The sequence below is a fragment of the Electrophorus electricus genome, chromosome 20 (assembly GCF_013358815.1).
Source record: "Electrophorus electricus isolate fEleEle1 chromosome 20, fEleEle1.pri, whole genome shotgun sequence".
NCBI classification, from domain to species: domain Eukaryota; kingdom Metazoa; phylum Chordata; class Actinopteri; order Gymnotiformes; family Gymnotidae; genus Electrophorus; species Electrophorus electricus.
Genome location: NC_049554.1, coordinates 12,132,900 through 12,153,547, shown reverse-complemented (window position 1 = coordinate 12,153,547; position 20,648 = coordinate 12,132,900). Strand labels below are relative to the sequence as shown.

At 42.6% G+C, this 20,648-nt stretch overlaps 1 long non-coding RNA gene across 1 annotated transcript; it reads left to right on the top strand.

The window, feature by feature from the left end:
* Positions 1–9,661: 9,661 nt before the first annotated feature.
* On the top strand, positions 9,662–14,424 carry LOC118240356. The gene is made up of 3 exons (XR_004775348.1): positions 9,662–9,758; positions 9,962–10,010; positions 10,894–14,424. It is a non-coding gene; the product is annotated as an uncharacterized LOC118240356 (long non-coding RNA).
* Positions 14,425–20,648: the final 6,224 nt, after the last annotated feature.

Genomic DNA, 20,648 nt, shown 5'->3' with positions numbered 1-20,648 from the left:
GCACAGCAGAGTGAAAGGAGGAAGTGTAAGGCCCTGGATTATTATTCACCAGGAAGAGACTCAGAAATGTAAACGCCCAAAACCAGTTTTGCAGAATGCCTCTGATGCTGTCCATAGACTGCCAATGAGACAATTAGTTGCTATGAGGTAATAAAATGAGTGTTTACAGGAACTAAAAGGTTTAAACATTTAATTAGAAATATTAAAAACATAAAATATCATAGAGAATCTGTATCCTTATAAAATGATCTGTGTACAGAGCAGGGGCCTCTGTAGAGGCCACTGTAGGCTTCTGCAAAGGACTCTGGGTAGGCTTCAGCAGAGCTCTGTGTAAGACACATTATCTCTCCACCAGGATGGTACAGAAAATCAACCTTATATAAGATCAAGTCTTTTGGGGGTTTTTTTAAGAGAAGTCTTCTCTTGGACTGTAATAATACCAAGATCCAACTAGTAAAGGTACTGAATATCAATTTGTATAATGGGAAATAATGTATAAGTTGGACATAATGGTAGAAACCTAAAAAAACTAGACATAAAAAGGGAGGAGTGATTACATAATTGCCTTTAAAAAGTGTATAAAAATTAAACTCGTGTGTCCCTCAGACATTCTCCTGACGGTGCCTCAAGTGCATGTTATCTTTGACTGGCAATAAAGGACAGGACCAGCTATTCTCTAATTCTGAAGTCTGCATCTTTATTTTCTAATTGAATGTTTAACTTTAAAACTATCTAACTGGGGATTTAGGAACAACAGCTGTATTGGTCTAAACAGCATAGGGTATTGGAGATATGTACATGTAATGTCCTGATTTTGCCAGTTGTGGTGGAAAAATGAGAGCACATCAAACACAGACAGCTTTATGCATTGAGTAGTAAAAAGGTTTATTGAGTTCTGCACACCAGCATATACTTCTTACCTTCTGCTTGGGTTAATTCAACAAAATCAACCTGCCAATGTTGAAATGGTTCAGTTGCTGGCGGGTGTCCCACTACTGGGGTCTGCGTGATGGTTCCCCTTGGGGAGTGTTGCACACAAACAAGACAGGCATAGGTCTGAGTTACTTATGGCTTCTTCACAGAGATCGACCTGCGGTGTACATACTTCAGCTAAGACTGCTGTGCAGTCATGTGGATCTCCATCCTCCTCCGTAGGAAGGAGTGTAGCTGGGTTCAGTGTTATACACTTTTTGACAGTTATATTAGGCATGTCTAAGAGGGTAGTGTTGTATCTCGGACACTCTTTGGTCCTGCAGTATTCGGTGTACTGCGTGTGGGACTAAAACAGTAAGAGGGGAGTATGCCACTACCACTATATCTCTTGAGGCTAGTATAGCCTTCTCAGCAGTTGCTATTGCTCTGAGGCAGGCTGGTAGCCCTCGTGCTACCATGTCTAATTTCACAGAGAAGTAAGCTACCGGTCTTTGATGTGTTCCATGTTTCTGGCATAAAACCGTCATATAACCACCTTTCTCATCTACCATCTGAGTGAAAAGTTTGTTGGGATCTAGTAAACCTAGGGAAGGCAGGCGTTGTAGTGCTTGTTTCAATTCTACAAATGCCTTTTCTGCCTCTGGGGTCCAGGCCAGCTGCATCGCATTCCCAGCTTTAGTGGGAATGATGGCTCGTAACGGTCCCTCCAATTCTGCATAGGATGGAATAAACATGCGACAGTAGGAATACATGCCCAGGAAAGACAATACCTGTTTCTTTGTGGTCGGTTTAGGTGGCGAAATTATAGCTTGTGCTCGGTTGTGAGACAGCCTGTGTGTATTCCCCTTAATAATATGCCCCAAGAAATATACTTCCTCTTTACAGTTCTGTAATTTTGCTCTACTAGCTTAATGCTCTTCTGCAGCTAAATGTTTCAACAGGCATAAAGTGGCTTGCTTACACAACTCCTCTGTTGGCGCTGCTAATAATAAATCATCCACATATTGCAGCAGAGTTGTGCCTGCAGGAAGGGTAAGACCTTCTAAGCTTTGTCTTAATGCTGCATTATAAATGGTTGGCGATTCACAGTAGCTCTGACAGAGGCGCATAAATGTGTAGGGTTTTCCTTCAAAGGAAAAAGCAAACCAATACTGTCTATCTGGATGTACCGGTACACTAAAGAAAGCATTCGCCAGATTCCCAGTGGTGAACCATCGACTGTCATGTGGTATTTGTGATAATATGGTGTGCGGATTTGGCACTTCAGGCGCCCTTGCTTCTACTGCTGCATTTACTGCTTGTAAATCTTGTACAAATCTCCACTCATCACGCCCTGGTTTCCTCACAGGAAATATGGGGGTACGGACAGGCAAGGATGGGCATGGTATTATTACACCGGCGTCTCGAAGGGATTGGAATACGGGCCTAATACCTTCTATAGTCTCCTTTTTCAAGTTCGAAGTACAGGTGTATTGGGGTTGTCTCAGTTTGTATGCGCCCTTTGGCGTAATCTGTACTGGCTCACAATTTTTGATTAATCCCACATCGTTTTTCCCTTTAGCCCATAAGATATCTGGTACCTCGCTCAGGTAATTATCATGCTCGAATTCTAATGCTACAAAATTAGTCAATGGTACACTCTGATGAGGTGAGGTAAGATCTACTGTTCTATTAGCAATAATTACATACGGTAGAGTCATTCAGAATGCATCTGCTTCCACATTATAGTGAATAGTGGGTTGTTCAGTGGGTTCCCATCTGTGGAGATGACTCATCCATGGTCCCACCTCCTGCCATTGCCTAAAAGGATTATTTCTTCCTAGTGAGACATGGGGGTTGGAGTACTCAACATCATACCACCGTTTCTGTTCATCAGACAGTTCAGTTTGCACAGCTACAAAATCATCATCCCAATACAAATATTTAGTTCTAATGGTCTCTAGGTTTTTATGATGGAAAAAAGCTTCCGCGTACTGCTCGTCTGGACCATCAGAAACATATGCAGTCACATGCAAACATTCAGCGTTCATATAGTTAAATCTTCCCTTAGTTGCCCTTCTGGCAGTTTCGATCATGTGTTCGGTTATTTTCCCTGACCCACCTTGCAACCCCGACTCGTAGATATATCCCGGCTCCCCCTCTCCCAGCTGCACCATCTGTGCACTGGCTTTGCCTTCCACGAAGGTAACACTGAGTCCCTTTGGGGATCTTACTAAAGTACAACTCAATTTGCACATCAAATCTCGAGCCAGCAGGTTGATTGGGCACACAGAGGAAATAAGGAACCCATGTTGAAATTTTCGTTCCCCCACCTGACATTTGGAGAGGCGCAGACATTCTTTCATGCATGACCCTTCCACTCGCACCCATTATGGACACTGTCCTATTAGTAATCGGCACATTAATTCCCTTGGTTTGAATTAGTGAGTGCGTTGCACCGCTATCTACTAAAAACTTCAATTGTTTGCCGTTAACGGTTAAAATTACTTGGGGTAATGCTAGGGGTCCCTTACTTAATTGCTGAGAATACATAGAATAAAAGTCTGGCACTTCCCTTTTCTGATGGGGTTGGTGGTCCCTCACAGCCATCCCACCTCTCCTCCGCCCGTCGTCCACCTCTTCCAGATCGTTTCTCGCGGCTTGGCTGTCTGGGTCTGGACAGTCTCTGAAAAAAATGTCCTTCTTTTCCACAGTTGTAACATCGATTTCTCCATGACATGTCTCTCCCTCCTGGAGTATCTTGCTCCCTTCCTCCTCCTCTCCCCCTGGGAGCCATTTGTTGCATCATGGTGAGCATGGCTTGATCCATGTTGTCTGCTCTGTTCTTTGAATTTGAGCTCCATGATGTCTGGCATAGTCTTCATCCATTTCCTGGTTAACTGCTCTGAGGGTGATGCCTTCGTTCTATGGCGTGGGCTTCATCTAAGAGACCAGTGTGTGGTCCTGCTTGAGGCAGTCCATAGGAGGGTGGACGTTCCGCTGCCACTGGATCATGCAGCAATGCTGCTGGTTTCCAGTGCGGTGGAGCGGAGTCGAGATCGGGATCGGCTCTGGAGGACACACACTGAGAAGTGGAGTTAGGTTCATCCCCCCTCCCAGTCCCCTTAGTTTGTTTCTTTCTCTGTGCCTCCCTTAGTTCCACTTCAGTTATCCACATTTTAAGACTTGCTATCATATTCTCATAAGGCCTATCCCATACCTTACGCTGACCAGAATCCCCTGGTCGGTTTCCCATACGTCTAAGTATATTATTAAGCAGTTTCACACTCAAGCTCCTATTCCGAGGGAATCCATAACAATCTACCCATATGGGCAACCACTTTAGGGCACTTTCCCCATAGTCCCTTCACATGTCATTATGTAAGGGCTCTCTCAATGCATGCGCTGCTGTAATTTAGTTCCGTTAATGTATCTTATGCTCCGTTCGCTCTTTGACTGATTCTCCTCCCAAGTCCGGACCTATTACGTCTCTTAGACGTCCCTAATCTCACGTCTGAGCAATAGGAGCCTCACTATCAGCAGGCTACTGATTCACTTTACTTTGCACCGTTGTAACAAAGCTATTTCAAGTACTTCTGAAATATTCTTATGCTAGAGGAGAACTCCAAAACGGCCGCACAGAGGGAAATAAATATCTGTGTACTTACACAATTAGTTGCTCTCTCCCACTTACGGTTCTTTTTTGAAGATGAGGCAGGCACCGCAAGATGAGGGAAAATACCTTCACTCTGGCGGTACTTTTCCCCGAATGGGTGTTCCCTCCCAGCTCAGCCTTGCCAAGGAGCGTCCTCAGTGAAGTGTTGATTTTCCCTCCTCAGCGGTGGTGCTGCTCATCCTGCCGACTACGCCAAATTGTGGTGGAAAAATGAGAGCACATGAAACACAGACAGCTTTATGCATTGAGTAGTAAAAAAGTTTATTGAGTTCTGTCTCCTGTATAACAGAGAAAGAGAACTGAACCCGCAGTACAGTCCCCCTCCCCTTATACACAGACAGTGGTAGTGACGCCAAAAGCGAATAGAAAAGAAGATAAAAATGACTACTACAGTGTATCTGCTAATCATGCTTTGGTTAGTCTGAGCGTTCATGATTCCTCTATCTCTATGGTTAGAACAGTGCGTGCACCTGCTGGGTCAGCATAAGAAGAAGGCACGTGAGCCGCTGATGTCCCTGACTCGCACGCCTATCTGCAGTTTGTTATGCTGTGACTATAGAAACATAAAACAAAAATAAATTCCACAACACCAGTTTAGGTTTGTAGCTGTTGTAGTGTGAAGGAGAGAATTTCTGCACCTCTCAGCAATGGGCATGTGTAGTAAAACAAACAAAAACTGACTGACAAAAGGTCATATACAAGTGGGTACATTCACTTTGCAAAAGCAAACCTTAACCAGCAGATGTCAGTGGAGGTACATTTAAAGCAAAGTGCGCATTGTATGAGCCTTTTCGAAAGTCGTTAACTGACTTAGAAATCCCTTTTCTTTGTGCTACTGGTGCATCTTTCCAAATAACAATAGAATATCTAAGAGTTAGGACACAGGTTCTTTGTAATTCCCTGTTGTACAGTAAGTGTGTTGAACTTAAGCAAACAAGTATGTAGAGTCATAGGCAGTACAGCTGTGACAGACAGAAAATTAGAAAATATGGGCTTGGGTATTTTTCGAGTCACCTCTACTCTCAGTGCCAGGGTTGGGTATTTATCTAGGTATGATACTATTCTAATCAGCTTTGAGACATTTATTAGGGTTTGACACTACTTTAAATGCTGTGTGGGGCATTTATCAGAGTACAACTCTAAATACTGGGGTGAGATTATTTTCAGGGTATGCTAGGTTGGAGGTAATTATATGCCGGCAATTGAACATTTTAACTAAACCTGGAAATCTTAGCTGCCACGGAGGTATTTATTACAAGACTGCATTGGGGTTGGCCCAAGTTATCTCATATTTGGTAGTACAGTGTGTGCTACTTTAGCGGCCCTGCAAAATGACTGCATTGTAGATCACTGCAGTGTTTGTCAGAATATGCTAATGGACTGGGTAGTAGCTTTACGAAGCCGGTCTCTTGGCAAAAAAGAGACTGGGATTGTTGGGCAAAACATCATTCTTTTATTTTGGCAGGAGAGTAAGAGGACAGAAGCTCTGTGGTGAGAATGATGGGAAATTGAAGGTCACTGACTAAAGGTCACATTGAAGGTTAAAGCTGTATTGTGTACTGGTGAAGGTAAGTTCTTTCTTCTGCTATCTGCTCTGCTACATTCCTGTATGTGTTGAGGCTGAATGTGTGTGTATTACTGGTGTGCAGTGCATAAAGCAGGTACCCCTTAGGCAATACCCTGTCCCCCCAATTGACATTGTTTGGATTCCAAAATACAGCTCAGTCTTCTTCAAAATGCAGATACAATTGAAGAAACAAATGTTGTGTGTATGCTGCAGGCCAGTTGTTAGCCAGGCACACCTCTCATAGTTAATTTTCCAAGGACTATGCACACAACGTTTATAAGATTTATAGAAGGAGTTGGCCAATCTTGATGAATTATCGGAAGACTTTCATCAAAGGATAGCCTTCAAAGGCTTTTCAATTTGGTATGACCCCAATGTCTGTCTCACTTGTAGTCACTGTTCAAAGTTAGTTGACTAAGATAGCGTGCACACAGACAGTGATGTTTTACTAATAATGTCATAGCCTCTTCTTCAGAACAGTGAGAAGGGCAAGTCTACTATATGGTATTGGCATTCTGCTCTTTGGGAATGAAGACTGCCATTGGTCTTTTCCTCTTTGATGGAAAGCTTTGCGTGGACCATGCAGTCCTTGTGAGGGCCTGATCAGCACACTCAGACAGTTCAGGTAGTATGAAGGAATAAGAAGTTAGGTTTGGTGAAATCTGTCCCTTGGGCTAGCTCTCTCTTTTTCTCTATTTCCCTATCCTTCTTCTTCTCTTCTTTATTTACCTCTCTCTCTCTCTCCATCTGTTAGGCAACATTCAGGCAGTATTTTCTATGTTGCATTTATGTTATTTATCAAAATCAAAATTTATTCATATAGTGCTTTTTTTTTTTTACAACAGATGTTGTCACAAAGCAGTTTTACAAATTTCCAAGCCCCCAGTGAGCAAGCCAAGGTTGACAGTGTCAAGGAAAAACCTTTAGAGGAACCAAGACTCAAAGGGGGGCTCCATCCTCCTCTGGCCGACAACAGTTTTAAGAGAAAAAGAAAGAAAAAATGAAAAAAAAAAAAAGCAGTTAATGTCTAATCCAATTCTCTAGAGGTCTTAGTCTTATCCCAATGGTGTGCATGTGTCCAAAACTCATCCCGCAAGAGAACGTCCATTAAGGTCAATGGAGAAATAGTTGGCTGAGGTGGACATGTGGTGGGCTACAGCAAGGGACATCAGGGGGTGGTCGGAGTAGCCATGGCAGGTGAGAGGTTGAGGTTGAGTAACATCATGATATCTGAAGTAGGTGTACCTCAGCAGAAAGAGAGACTAGATTATTAAGCATGTCCAGGTACGAGGGTGTGTAAATTAAGGGACTATAATGTGCAAAGATGGACTCTAGCACAGCTAATAGAATAGAGCCATAAGGAAACACAGGCATGAGCACATCCTGGAACATCAGCACTCCGCCACTCTCAGTCAAGAAACTTGAGTGACAAAGTGAGGTGAACTGACAGCATCATAACATCCCAGTTTACCATAATTCTCAATGCCCATGGAGCCACAGATGTACATATTTACCTAAGATGGGAAGTAGTTAATAACTACTACAGATAGGTTTTCAGCCTAGCCTTACATGTTGAGACCGTTCCTAAGTCTCGAACATTTACAGGAAGGTTATTTCATAGTGTGGGAGCTTTATGGGAAAAGGCTCTGCCCCCTGCGGTAGATTTTCTTATTCTTGGTACTAGTAAAGAGCTCACACCTTTTGATCTAAGCAGACGTGGTGGATTGTAATGCACTAAGAGTTTTCTAAGGTACTGTGGGGCAAGACCATTCAGTGATTTGTAGGTTATTAGAAGTATTTTATAAACAATATGAAATTTTACTGGGAGCCAGTGTAAAGTAGCTAAGATAGGAGTGACATGATCATACATTCTAGTTCTAGTAAGAACTTTGGCTGCTGCATTTTGAACTAGCTGAAGCTTATTTAGGCACTTAATGATACAGCCAGATAGTAAAGCAATACAGTAGACCAATCTTGAAATAATAAATGCATGGACTACCTTTTCTGCATAATGTGAGAAGTGCGTTCCTAATCTTTGAAATGTTCCTAAGGTGGAGAAATATTAAGGTCCTAGAAATATTATTTACAAGATCTTTAATGGTTAGGGAAGATGTGATTGGGAGACCATTGAGGTTCAATGAGTAATTAGAGAGTGAAGACCTAGAAACTGGTAGCGACCTGCTAGATAAGATTTAAACCAGAAAAGGGCTATTGCCCTAATCCCAACAACATTTTCGAGTCTATCTAGTAAAATGTTGTGATCTATAGTGTCAAATGCTGTACTCAGATCAAGCAATATAAGCAAAGAGACATAACCCTGGTCAGAAGCCAACAACAGGCCATTAACTACTTTAACTGGTGCTGTTTCTGTACTGTGATTAGGCCTAAACCCTGACGGAAAGACTTCATGTATCTGGTACTGATTCAGATATGAGTTTAGCTGCTGACCTAGAGCTACAGCTTTTTCTAGGATCTTGGAAATAAGTGGAAGTTTTGAGATTGGGATGTAGTTTGACAGCTGACATGGGTCGAGGTTAGATTTTTTGATAAATGGTCTGATTACTGCTAATTTGAATGGGTTAGGGATGTAGCCAAGGTTCAAGGAGGAGTTTATTAAATTTAGAAAAGGTTCTATTACTTCAGGTAGGATTTCCTTAAGAAAGTTTGTGGGTAGTGAATCTAGTAAACAAGTGGATGATTTTGAGCATGAGATCAAAGATGGGAGTTCTAGCTCTTGGACTGGTGAAAAGGATTAATACTCTTACTCTTAATACTCTTAATGTTATCTCTAATGTACTTAATTTTCTCATTAAAGAAATTCATGAACTCATTACTACTGTGTGATGATGTAATCTGAAAATTGGTGTTACCATTTTTTTGTAACCAGAAACAGGGCAAGTCTGCCAGTTTTGTTTTAGAACACTGGCACAACCAATAAGGCAATTTTTAATTGCTGTGATTGGCAGCATTTTGGCAACCATGAAATGAAACTGGATCAAAGTTGTAAAAGAACTTTGTTTGCAGTTTATTTTTACAGTTACATAAAAAATCCTGGTAGCATAGTTAACAGGTTTGATGGTTTTCCAGTGCACGACACTGTGATGCCAGGGCTGTCCCAGGCCTGTATGGAGCCCTAAGCAGAAATCGGAGTCGCCTTTGGCATAGCATAGGACTATAAATAAATCAATCAATTTAAGAGCTCTTGGGAGCCATCTAGTGGCCACTTGGAGTCCTAGGCAGGCGTTCATTTCGCTTATGTGGCGGGACAAGTGCTCTGTTGTTATCCAACCTATCGAGCAGTCCTACAAAGAGTTAATGCACTTATGCACATCACCCCTAATTCAGATTTCTGGTGTTTATTTTAGATGCATTTTTGGTTGTAAGGTAACCGGATGATTATCCGTTGTGTCTACACAGAGCTGGTGGCACAAATAGGTCGTGGTACCTTTAAGACAAGCAGGTGTTGGCATCGCGAGAAGAAGCGAGATTAACGGATTACTAAAGAAATGAACAAGGAAAATTGTACTCCTGTGGCTTGCCATTTCGTGAGTGTTGAGAAACAGGTGAAAAAAAACCAATTTGGATTATGATCTTAACAACAAGGTAAAGATTTCAGATTTGTTTTAGCCGTAGTAAAGGTGGACGTTTTCCATCAGTCTAGCAGGTTCGCCTTCATGAACCTTTCTACCTGTTTAGGACCAACCGGAGTTTGTTAACGGTTTTGTAATGAGGGAAATGGAAAATAATTGTATACGGTCAGTGGAAAAGTGAATGTTCTTTTCTGTCTTGTTTGTTTATTTGTGTAGCTGCTGTGAGTGAGCACACATGTTCCAGTGTTCAGCCTACATGTACAAAGTAAGTACAGGTACAACAGGGCAACGATCATTTTACAAGATGCTTTCTAATTGTAATCCTTTATACTACAGTGTTGGAGCCATAGTCGTTTTTTGTTTGTTTTTAAAAATTTCCAAACAGCCACTGCCGTATTATGTGTAATATTTAGTTTCTGCGTACTGCACGCATACAAGTGTGTGCGTACGGCTGGAAGTTTAAAAAAGAGAAATACATATATTTTCAATTGATGTGCCTGGTTCCCTCTTACTCTGAGATATGTATATAAAAGGAATGACCCACTAGGGCCTCAAATATTCACAGGCCACACATATGTTATAATTAGGTTACATTTGTATTCCGTATAGCTACAGCACCTGTACTTCACACACATGTAGTAATCTGATGTAGAAAGTTGCCAGCCCTTTTAAAATATTAGGTTGATGGTATAATAGTTGAATTAAACAGACAAAGCGTTAATAACAATTATTTGCATGACAATTAATCTTGAACAAAAAAGGTCACTGAATCTGTAGTTCTTTACAGACACACAACCAGTAAAACTGCTTGATCATTTCTTATTGATGGTCACTGATCTATAGGATCAATAGAATAGTACAACCAAATAACCTTTAACCTTTTAGAATTGAGATGTTGCAGTGTGTTCTGTTCTTAAAAGGGTGACGAGAAACTGGATGAAGCTTTGACTGACATGCTGGTCAAGGACTCGCATCTAATATGGTTAAAATAAATTAATTCAGGACAAGTACAGCCTAATAATTTTTACATTTTACGCAGCCCCAAACCATCAACATCAGTATAAAAATGCAATAAAGGACAGGACCAGTTATTCTCTTCTGCTAGTTCTGAAGTCTGCATCTTTATTTTATATTTGAATGTTTAACAGCTGACTGGGGATTTAGGAATGAAACCCTCCCAGGGCGAGGCCTTCACCGAAGGCATGACCACGGCCAGTGATTCGGGCAGGTCGGCGGCACTCTCCATGGAGTTGGGCAGGCACTTGGGGCTGAGCGGGCTGCACGTGGAAGAGTCAGAGTTCTGCACGGTCCCACGGCCGATGACCTCCACCCTCTGGCTCACGCTGCAGCTGGGAGGTAGGGCTAAGGAAGGGGAAGAAGGATTAAACCACAAAAGCAGGGAAACTGTTAGGAAGGATTTCATAATGGACTTAAAAAGACTGAGCAGCAGGTGTGTGAGGCGTCATGGCGAGGGCACCTGGTGAGCGGGACCTAGGAGTCGTCCTCGTCCTCTGAGTCGCCGGGGATGGTGATGATGCTGACAGCCAGGCTAGGCGTATTGGAGATGACGGGTTGCGATGGTTTGACGGTGCCCCCAGACCCACCCCCACTGCCAGACAGGCTCTTGCTGCCATCGAAGCCTGCACACTGCCACTTGCAGAGCTCCATGATCCGGTAGCAAGATTTCATACCGGCAGCGAGAGAGAGACACGGGCAGGGAGCAAGTTACAGGACTACCAGAGAATCTGTGATGCCATCTGGATTTCTAAATTAAGATGGTGTTCCTTAAAAAATGTAAATACACTGTGACGTGTAGATTGGAAGGCCTGAAACTGGAAGAGGTGGGTCATGGTGACACAGGTGGTTCAGGGTCTTCCTTTTGTCAGCATCTAGCGTGAGCATCTTCTTGAGCAGGTCGATGACCTCCCGCCGGTCGGCCTTCTCAGCCAAGACCTCAGTGCCTTCCAGACTGGTCATATTGACCTGTGCGACAGACCCATGGTTGTCATATTATGGACCAGCAGAGGGTGCTGATGCACCTAACATGCAGCAAATTACTTTGCACTGCTCTGCCTTTCACAGACGCTGTTCTCTAGGACTTGCGTGTGTTACTTATTGTGACCGCACGAACGCTCGAGCTGTGAGCTAGCACCTTGCTCTACCTGCTCGATAATTTGAGCTGCAGGAGCTGTTCTTCAATTTCACGTCACAACAGTAAAGAAATGCATGCGGTTATGCACACAAAAACCCAAATAACCTGCATCATGTCGTCAAAGCAGGTGAAAATGCATTTCCTAGTCTCTTTGGGATTGATGCCAAACTCCGGTTCATGCTCCTCAGGAAAAGAAAAAACAAACCATTCGGCTCCAACATTGTTACATGAAATCATTAAGCTACATCCCTTATGAAACAAACACATGGCATTTGGCATTTGGTCGGTGTGGATCAGGCCCAGGCTCTTCAGCTTCATGAGCACCGTGGCGACATGCTGCAGCACGGGCCGGATGCACTTCAGCAGCAGCGGACTGAACATGCTGTCCTTCAGGAAGTTGTAGAGGCTCTGCCCCAGACCCACGTGGTTCTTGTGCTGGAAGCACTCGTACGTGCAGACGAAGTTGAACTCGTCTGCGTTCTCCCAGCTCAGCCGTCTCAGTATGCTCACCTGAGGAGGAGCAAAGGAGGGAAGACGGGATGCGCGTTAAGACTGAGCTATGTGCACACAGCTTTTAAAGTTTGATGCTGTGGGCAAATGGCCTACTTTACCTTCAATAGCATCAAGCACTTTTATTGTGTACCTCCCTTCAACCATTCACTTTTACAGGTTCTGGCAGATGCCCTTATCCAGAGGGAAATGGTCCCTTGGAAATAACCCATGAACTTGCTTTGCTCTTGATGTTCAAACAATGCAGATTAATGCTTTTTCATAACAATAATTAATATTTTATGCACATCCAAACAGGCATAGCTTATGCAATTGTAGCTAAGCATTATTTTTATAGTAAGCTTCAAGCTGTCCATGTGTTATTTGACCTCTTTCCTACTGATGCCTCAAATTAGAACTATTCTGCTGATAGCAAACAAGTATTTTTGTGCTACCCTGTATACAAATTCCACAGTGTGAGTTAGCACATCTGATGCCAACAGATCACATGTTGTAAAACTGAAACAAGCAATGTTAGAATCAGGGCTACAGCTGATTCTAGGCCATATCAAAAGATCAATTAAATTGGGCACAGCTTTCCCACCTCAATTTGGTCCTGTCGAGCATAGAACAGATGATTTTTCAGGATCTTGATGGCAACCATTTCATTGGTGCCTCGCTCCGAGAACTAGGCAAACCAGGCCAAAACTTCTGTGACCAAGGACGTCCACCACCTCGTAGCTGTTGGAGATGGAGCGGAGGATCTCATTCTGCACCAGCTGGTACTTGCAATGGCTCAGGGAGTTGCTGCTCTCTTTTGATGCGGAGTTTGAAATGGACTGGGTGGAAGAGGTGGTTCCCCCACCCCTGGTCATGGGCTTATACAACGAAGGGGTGGAGAGCTCCTCCAGGATCTGTACGATGTCGCTGCTGTGCCTCGTCTTGCTTACTCTTCAGGCTACCCCGCTTCCGACAGGCGTCGGTATGCCGCGCGGCCGATGTCTCACCTTCACCCGCCACCTGGATGAGGAAGAAGATGACGGCAAAGCTTTGCCCGAGACTCCAGAGAGGGAAAAGATTAGGGCAGGTAAACCATCGGTTGAATTGAACCCCGGATCCGAGGGTCTGGGCATCCCCGGCTGAGTCCAACGACCAGGGATGCGCAAGTAGTAGCTGCTCTTGCCCCACGCGTGATTCTCAAATTTTACATTCTTGTAGTGGGAGATCCCACTAAAGGAATCTGAAGGGGAAGATGTATACAGGACCACTAACTAAACTAATGCCATGCAGATCTAGATGGGGGCTATATTCTAAATTGAAACTAAAACAGCAGTAGGTTTAAAAAAAGCACAATCACAAATCTCTTATTTAGCTAACGCTAGCTAGCTAATTAACTTCACAACTTGCTCTCAGTGTTGATGATTTTCCCCCCTTTAACCTTATGGAAAGAAGGCTCAACACCATCAAACGGATATAAATCATCCATGTTTTGCCTCCACATCACTCTGATTATGCTTAATTGAAATAATATAAATGATCACACTATATCGACAGAATTCTTTCCATGGCAAAAAGGTAAATAATAGGCAGGAATAGTGTCATAAAGTGGAATGTCGACCTGCACATATTTGAACCTAGCCAGTAGACAAGATAAAAGGTCGCACATTTAAGCTGCCCTTTAAGATTAGTATATTTTTCTCTTTCCCCAGAAATAATCAATACTGCAGTGTTTGCTTGTTTATGCTGAAGCACGCTTAAGTGGGACTTAGTGTGGTTAATTCATCTTTGACTGTGCTGATGTATTGTGCTATTTAAAGATTTTGCAGTTACTTGGTTTTTGTCAATATAGCAACATGCCCTCAGGCCAGCAGACAAGTTGCATCCCTTATGAAACAAACACATGGTATATGGCATTGGAAGACTGGCGAACCTTGAGTCTCCACAGGGGGTAGCTGGAGTCTGGGCACCTGTGGAAATAGTAGCTTCTCTTGGTGCCTTCGCAAAGCAGGTACTCTGCTGGTAGGCCCTGCGTCTGGGAGATGTAACGGATCTGCAGACACCACACAGCATGAGGGTTATGACTTTATTTGGCTTTCATCCTTCCATTTTCAAAGTGCACATATAAAATAAAACAGTCCATACAGACTCTTATTATTTATATTAATCCTAAAAATGAGCTAGCCAAGACAGCAAATACACCTCAGTTGTAAGGGGCCCCCAAATCACACTCGGGTCACGTTTTGTTAATTCACAAAAAAACATTCAGTCTTTTCTTTGCTAGCCATTATGGACTCCCTAACAAGCTGCACAGTTAGAAAGAACAAAGGCCGTTGCCATTAAGCAACACTAGGTCACTCTTCTAGCAAACAAGATTTACGTCTTTGTTACACAGTGAGAAAAGTCTGAAAAGAAAGTAGAAAAACAGACCCTATATCAGCAAAATTCTACGGCACTTCGTGACTCAAAGCCCAAGAGCGGACAGAAGCGTGAAACAGACAAGGCACAGCTCAAAGGCGTGTACTTACCTGATCATATTGGGATACAGGGCAGAGCCCAAAAACAGCGCAGCAGTGACTCAGCCCAGCGACCACATATCGACGGCCTCTCAGAATGGGAGACCCAGGATGATATCAGGCGATCTGGACCAAAAACACAACTCACTATCATGAAATCAGCCTCGGTTGATTCCGTAGTTTGTGGTGATACAGCAGTAATCGCTTTAACATGAAGCGTGCTTACCTGATCATATTGGGACGCTCCGGGATACAGAACAGAGCCCAGAAACAGCTCGGCAATGACAGTTGCTGCTGGTAGGTGGCGGAGGTCTGGCCCATCAGGCCCATATATCAGGGTAAGACGTGGTCTCTCCACCAGGCTCAGGACCATATAAAAAAACAAGCTTCTTTAGGATCAGGTCAAGAGAGGTGTTCTCTTGGAATGTGGTCATAACAGGTTCCAACTGGTGTGGGTATTGAATATCAGTTTACATATATTGACTAATGTATGGTTTGGATGTAATGGTGGCAAATGCAATCACTAATATGTAAAAGAAGGTGGGGTGAATACATAATCACTTCTGCCAAATGTTTAAAAATGTGGGTTCTGTGTTTGATTCTTAGACATTCTCTGGATGGTGCCTTAATAATGCTTGTAAACGTTAACCTGCAATAAAGGACAGAACCCGCTATTCTCTCTCACTGATTCTGAAGTCTGCATCTTTATATTTGAATGTTTAACTTTAAGACTAGCAGACTGGGGATTTAGGAACGACAGCAACAAACAGGAGAAGAATGAACACTGTTATCAGCTGGTCTTCACACATTTTTAATACACAACCATGAACAATTTTAATACACAACCAGATTTGTGTGTTAATTTTGCTGATGAGCAAAAATGAGCATAAAATGCATTGAGTTCCTCCTCCAGAATGTCAGGAGTGTGAGGTTTGGCAACAACTGTCATGAATGATTTTATCAAATGGTGTGATGAGGCTTTTTTATATACGCATGCAGCCAAACCCAAAGATATGTTTGACAGCCCAAGTGCCGCAGTGCAAGTAGCAGAACGCACAAACACTTCTTAATGTAAAAAACAAATGATAAACAATAAAACATTAACAGCACTCACATGTAACAATCCAGCGCAGCGTGAACATAGGCACTGGCAGAAACATGAACAACGAGTACAACCAGTAAACAATGCACACTAACACTAACGAACGTGTACACATACAATGACCAACATCACAATACACACACACACACACACACACACACACACAAGGGTTTAAATACATAAGTGAAATGAAGAACCGGGTGCAGGTGTGTGCTAACAAGGGTGGGGGCATGGTTACAAACAAGACACAAGTCACAACGAACCGTCAACAGTCAACTCCCACTGCACGTGGCAGGCCGTACCACCTGATCAGTGGGAAGGGAGCATACGGTGACAATATGACTTTAGACAAAAACCCAATGTTCAGGACACAGCCGTTATCACAGACATGATGGTTGAGTGGGTTGATAAATATAAATATATTACAATAATTGACAATAAATAGTTATTTGCACAACAGTACAGATTCTCTGTATAAAATGTCCTACAGCATTTGTTTTGTTTGAGGAAGCTTAGGTTTTTTTGTTGTTGATAAAACCTTAATGGAAATGTTGTACAAGTCTTTTATAGAGCCTGCTTTGTATTTTTGTAACTTGAATGTGAAGCACAAAAAGTCTAAATAGCATTATCAACCAAGCTAGCAAGATCATTGGAGAGAAGTGTTGCTGAGCAGTGTGACAGAAGGGTTGTATCTAAGGCCTGGGCTATCTTCTGGGTCATCCAGCATCTAATACCCTTTGATTTTTGTCTTCTCCCATCTGCCATTCAAATGTACAATACCCTCAAAGAAAACATATATGTACAAATAGTTATTTCATCATATCAGTTATCAGATTACTGTAAGACGTGGTCTCTCCACCAGGCTCAGGACCATATAAAAAACAAGCTTCTTTAGGATCAGGTCAAGAGAGGTGTTCTCTTGGAATGTGGTCGTAACAGGTTCCAACTGGCGTGGGTATTGAATATCAGTTTACATATATTGACTAATGTATGGTTTGGATGTAATGGTGGCAAATGCAATCACTAATATGTAAAAGAAGGTGGGGTGAATACATAATCACTTCTGCCAAATGTTTAAAAATGTGGGTTCTGTGTTTGATTCTTAGACATTCTCTGGATGGTGCCTTAATAATGCTTGTAAACGTTAACCTGCAATAAAGGACAGAACCCGCTATTCTCTCTCACTGATTCTGAAGTCTGCATCTTTATATTTGAATGTTTAACTTTAAGACTAGCAGACTGGGGATTCAGGAACGACAGCAACAAACAGGAGGAGAAGAGTGAACACTGTTATCAGCTGGTCTTCACACATTTTTAATACACAACCATGAACAATTTTAATACACAACCAGATTTGTGTGTTAATTTTGCTGAAACACCCCTGTACGTCCTCTTCAGACAGAGAGGGTGGTGACACCAGCATGTGTTGTGATGTTGTCTCATGGTGAAGGATGTCAAAAATGAGCATATAATGCATTGAGTTCCTCCTCCAGAATGTCAGGAGTGTGAGGTTTGGCAACAACTGTCATGAATGATTTTATCAAATGGTGTGATGAGGCTTTTTTATATATGCACGCAGCCAAACCCAAAGATATGTTTGACAGCCCAAGTGCTGCTGTGCAAGTAGCAGAATGCACAGACAAACACTTCTTAATGTAAAAAACAAATGATAAACAATAGAACATTAACAGCACTCACATGTAACAATCCAGTGCAGCGTGAACATAGGCACTGGCAGAAACATGAACAACGAGTACAACCAGTAAACAATGCACACTAACACTAACATGAACGTGTACATGTACAATGACCAACATCACAATACACACACACACAAGGGTTTAAATACACAAATGAAATGAAGAACCAGGTGCAGGTGTGTGCTAACAAGGGTGGGGGCATGGTTATAAACAAGACACAAGTCACAACGAACCGTCAAGAGTCAACTCCCACTGCACGTGGCAGGCTGTACCACTTGATCAGTGGGAAGGGAGCATACGGTGACAATATGACTTTAGACAAAAACCCAATGTTCAGGACACAGCCGTTATCACAGACATGATGGTTGAGTGGGTTGATAAATATAAATATATTACAATAATTGACAATAAATAGTTATTTGCACAACAGTACAGATTCTCTGTATAAAATGGCCTACAGCCTTTGTTTTGTTTGAGGAAGCTTAGGTTTTTTTGATGTTGATAAAACCTTAATGGAAATGTTGTACAATACTTTTATAGAGCCTGCTTTGTTTGTGTGTGTGTGTGTGTGTGTGTGTGTATGTATGTTTTGGTGGTTTCATAATTTGAATTTGAAGCACAAAAAGTCTAAATAGCATTATCAACCAAGCTAGCCAGATCATTAGAGAATAGCAGAGAAGTATAACTGAGCAGCATGACAGAAGGGTTGTATGTAAGGCCTGGGCTATCTTCTGGGTCATCCAGCATCTAATACCCTTTGATTTTTGTCTTCTGTCATCTGCCACTTAAATGTACAATGCCCTCAAAGAAAACATATATGTATAAATAATTATTTCATCACATCAGTTATCATATTACTGAATCCATGACAGATTTGTACCATATGTTGTTTTTTGTTATACTGTTTTAGATGTGAAAATTATTTTTCGACTATGCTGCAAATAAATTGCTCCAATGGGGACTTCCGTAATAAAATGAATGAATGAACTCGTATGACCTGCTGTCATTCATTCCCTGTCAGTTCAGTAGTTTTTCTGTTCTCTTTGCCACGTGGAGGGAGAGGCAGTTCCCCTGGCAACAGTGTCTCAGGGCTCTGATGTCTTCCTCATATGCCATTTCATCGCCATCGGAGATGAGGCCCACCACTGTTGTACGATCAGCATATTTCACAATGTTACAGATGCTACTGGCTACACAGCGTGACGGTCCGAGTGCCGCAGGGCAAGCAGCAGGACACACACACCTTGTAAACAGACATTTAGTCACACATGACAAGAAGGATAAACAATATGGCACTCACATATAACATGCAGTACGGCGTGATACGAGCAATAAAGGACAACGGGTAGAAGAACTTACATTACAGGCTAACAAAAACATGAACCTGAAAAATTTTAACAGTCAGCGGTAAGGAGGTGGATGCATGTGCGGAGAAGAGCGAGATTTATTAGGGGCAAATCCAGAGTTGTGGCCGTTAGGGTAGTCCAGGGTCATTGAACCAATATGGAGTTTACGGGTATACATGATCAAACAAACAAAACACACGAAGGCAAACAGGGGAAGCAAGCTATAACAAAGGCTAGGAAACACGAAGGCACGGAGTACAAACTTAAATACATGCATATACGGGTTTTCAAAAACAGCCACCAAACACAAACGCAATGAAGTAAACAATCACAATGACCAGCCAAGACCAAGGCCACAAGGCAGGGTTTAAATACGTGAACTAAATGAGGCACAGGTGTGGAAATTCAAACGAGGGGCAGAGAAAACGAAACTATGGCATGGAACTAAAATACTCAAGACAGGGAAAACGTGGGAGCTGGGAGGGACTAATCGGGACAAAAATGACCAACACTATAGTACAACACAAAGGGGTTTAAACACAAACACACATGAAACAAAGAACAAGGTGCACGTGTGTGTTAACAAGGGGGAGGTGCAACAAACAAGGCATTCACATTGAACACGGTGAACCGTGAACTCCCAATGCACATGGCAGGCTGCACCACGTGATCAGTGGGTCAGTCATGCATGTAGATGGAGTACAGGAGATGGCTCAGTACACATCCCTGAGGAGCCCCTGTGTTGAGTGTGAGAGGTGAGGAGGTAACACTGCCCAGTCTGACCACCCAGCACCTGTATGATGGGACGTTCAGGATACAGGTATAAATTGTGTCATTTAGACATAGTTGGTGTGTGGAATAAACTATAGTGTTGAATGCAGAAATTTAATTTATGTTCACGATCTCACGTATACATCCCACTGATCCAGGTGTGTGAGGACAGTGTGCATTGCAAAGGCTGTTTCACTAGCAGTAGACCTATTCTGACAATAGGATGCAATGGGTCAAGTGTGATCAGCAGCACGGAACAAATGAGGTCCTTGACCTGCCATTCAAAGCATTTTGTCACCATGGGTGCCAGGGCAACAGGCTGCCAATCATTTTGGCATGACACTTTGGAAGACTTAGATAGAGGAACAGTCACTGAGTTTTTGAAGCATCCTTTTGGGCAACAAACAGGAGGAGAGGAGTAAACATTGCTGTCAGCTGGTCTTCACACAACCTTAGTTAATACACAACCTTAATGCTGGTTGCCCAGCAGATTTCTGCCTGTTAATTTTTGTGTGTTAATTTTCCTGAAACTCCCCTGTACATCCTCTTCAGACACAGAGAGGGTGGTGACACCAGCATGTGCTGTGAAGTTAACTCATGTTGGAGGATATCGAAAATGAGCATAAAATGCATTTAGTTCCTACTCCAGAATGTCAGTGTTGTGAGGTTTGGTAACACTCCTATCACGAATGATTTTATCCCATGGTATGAAGAGGCTTTTTTATATATGCCTGCTGCCAACACTAAAGATAAGTGTGACAGCCCGAGTGCCACAGGGCAAGGGGCAGGACGCACAGACAGACACTTCTTAACATAAAAAACAAACGATA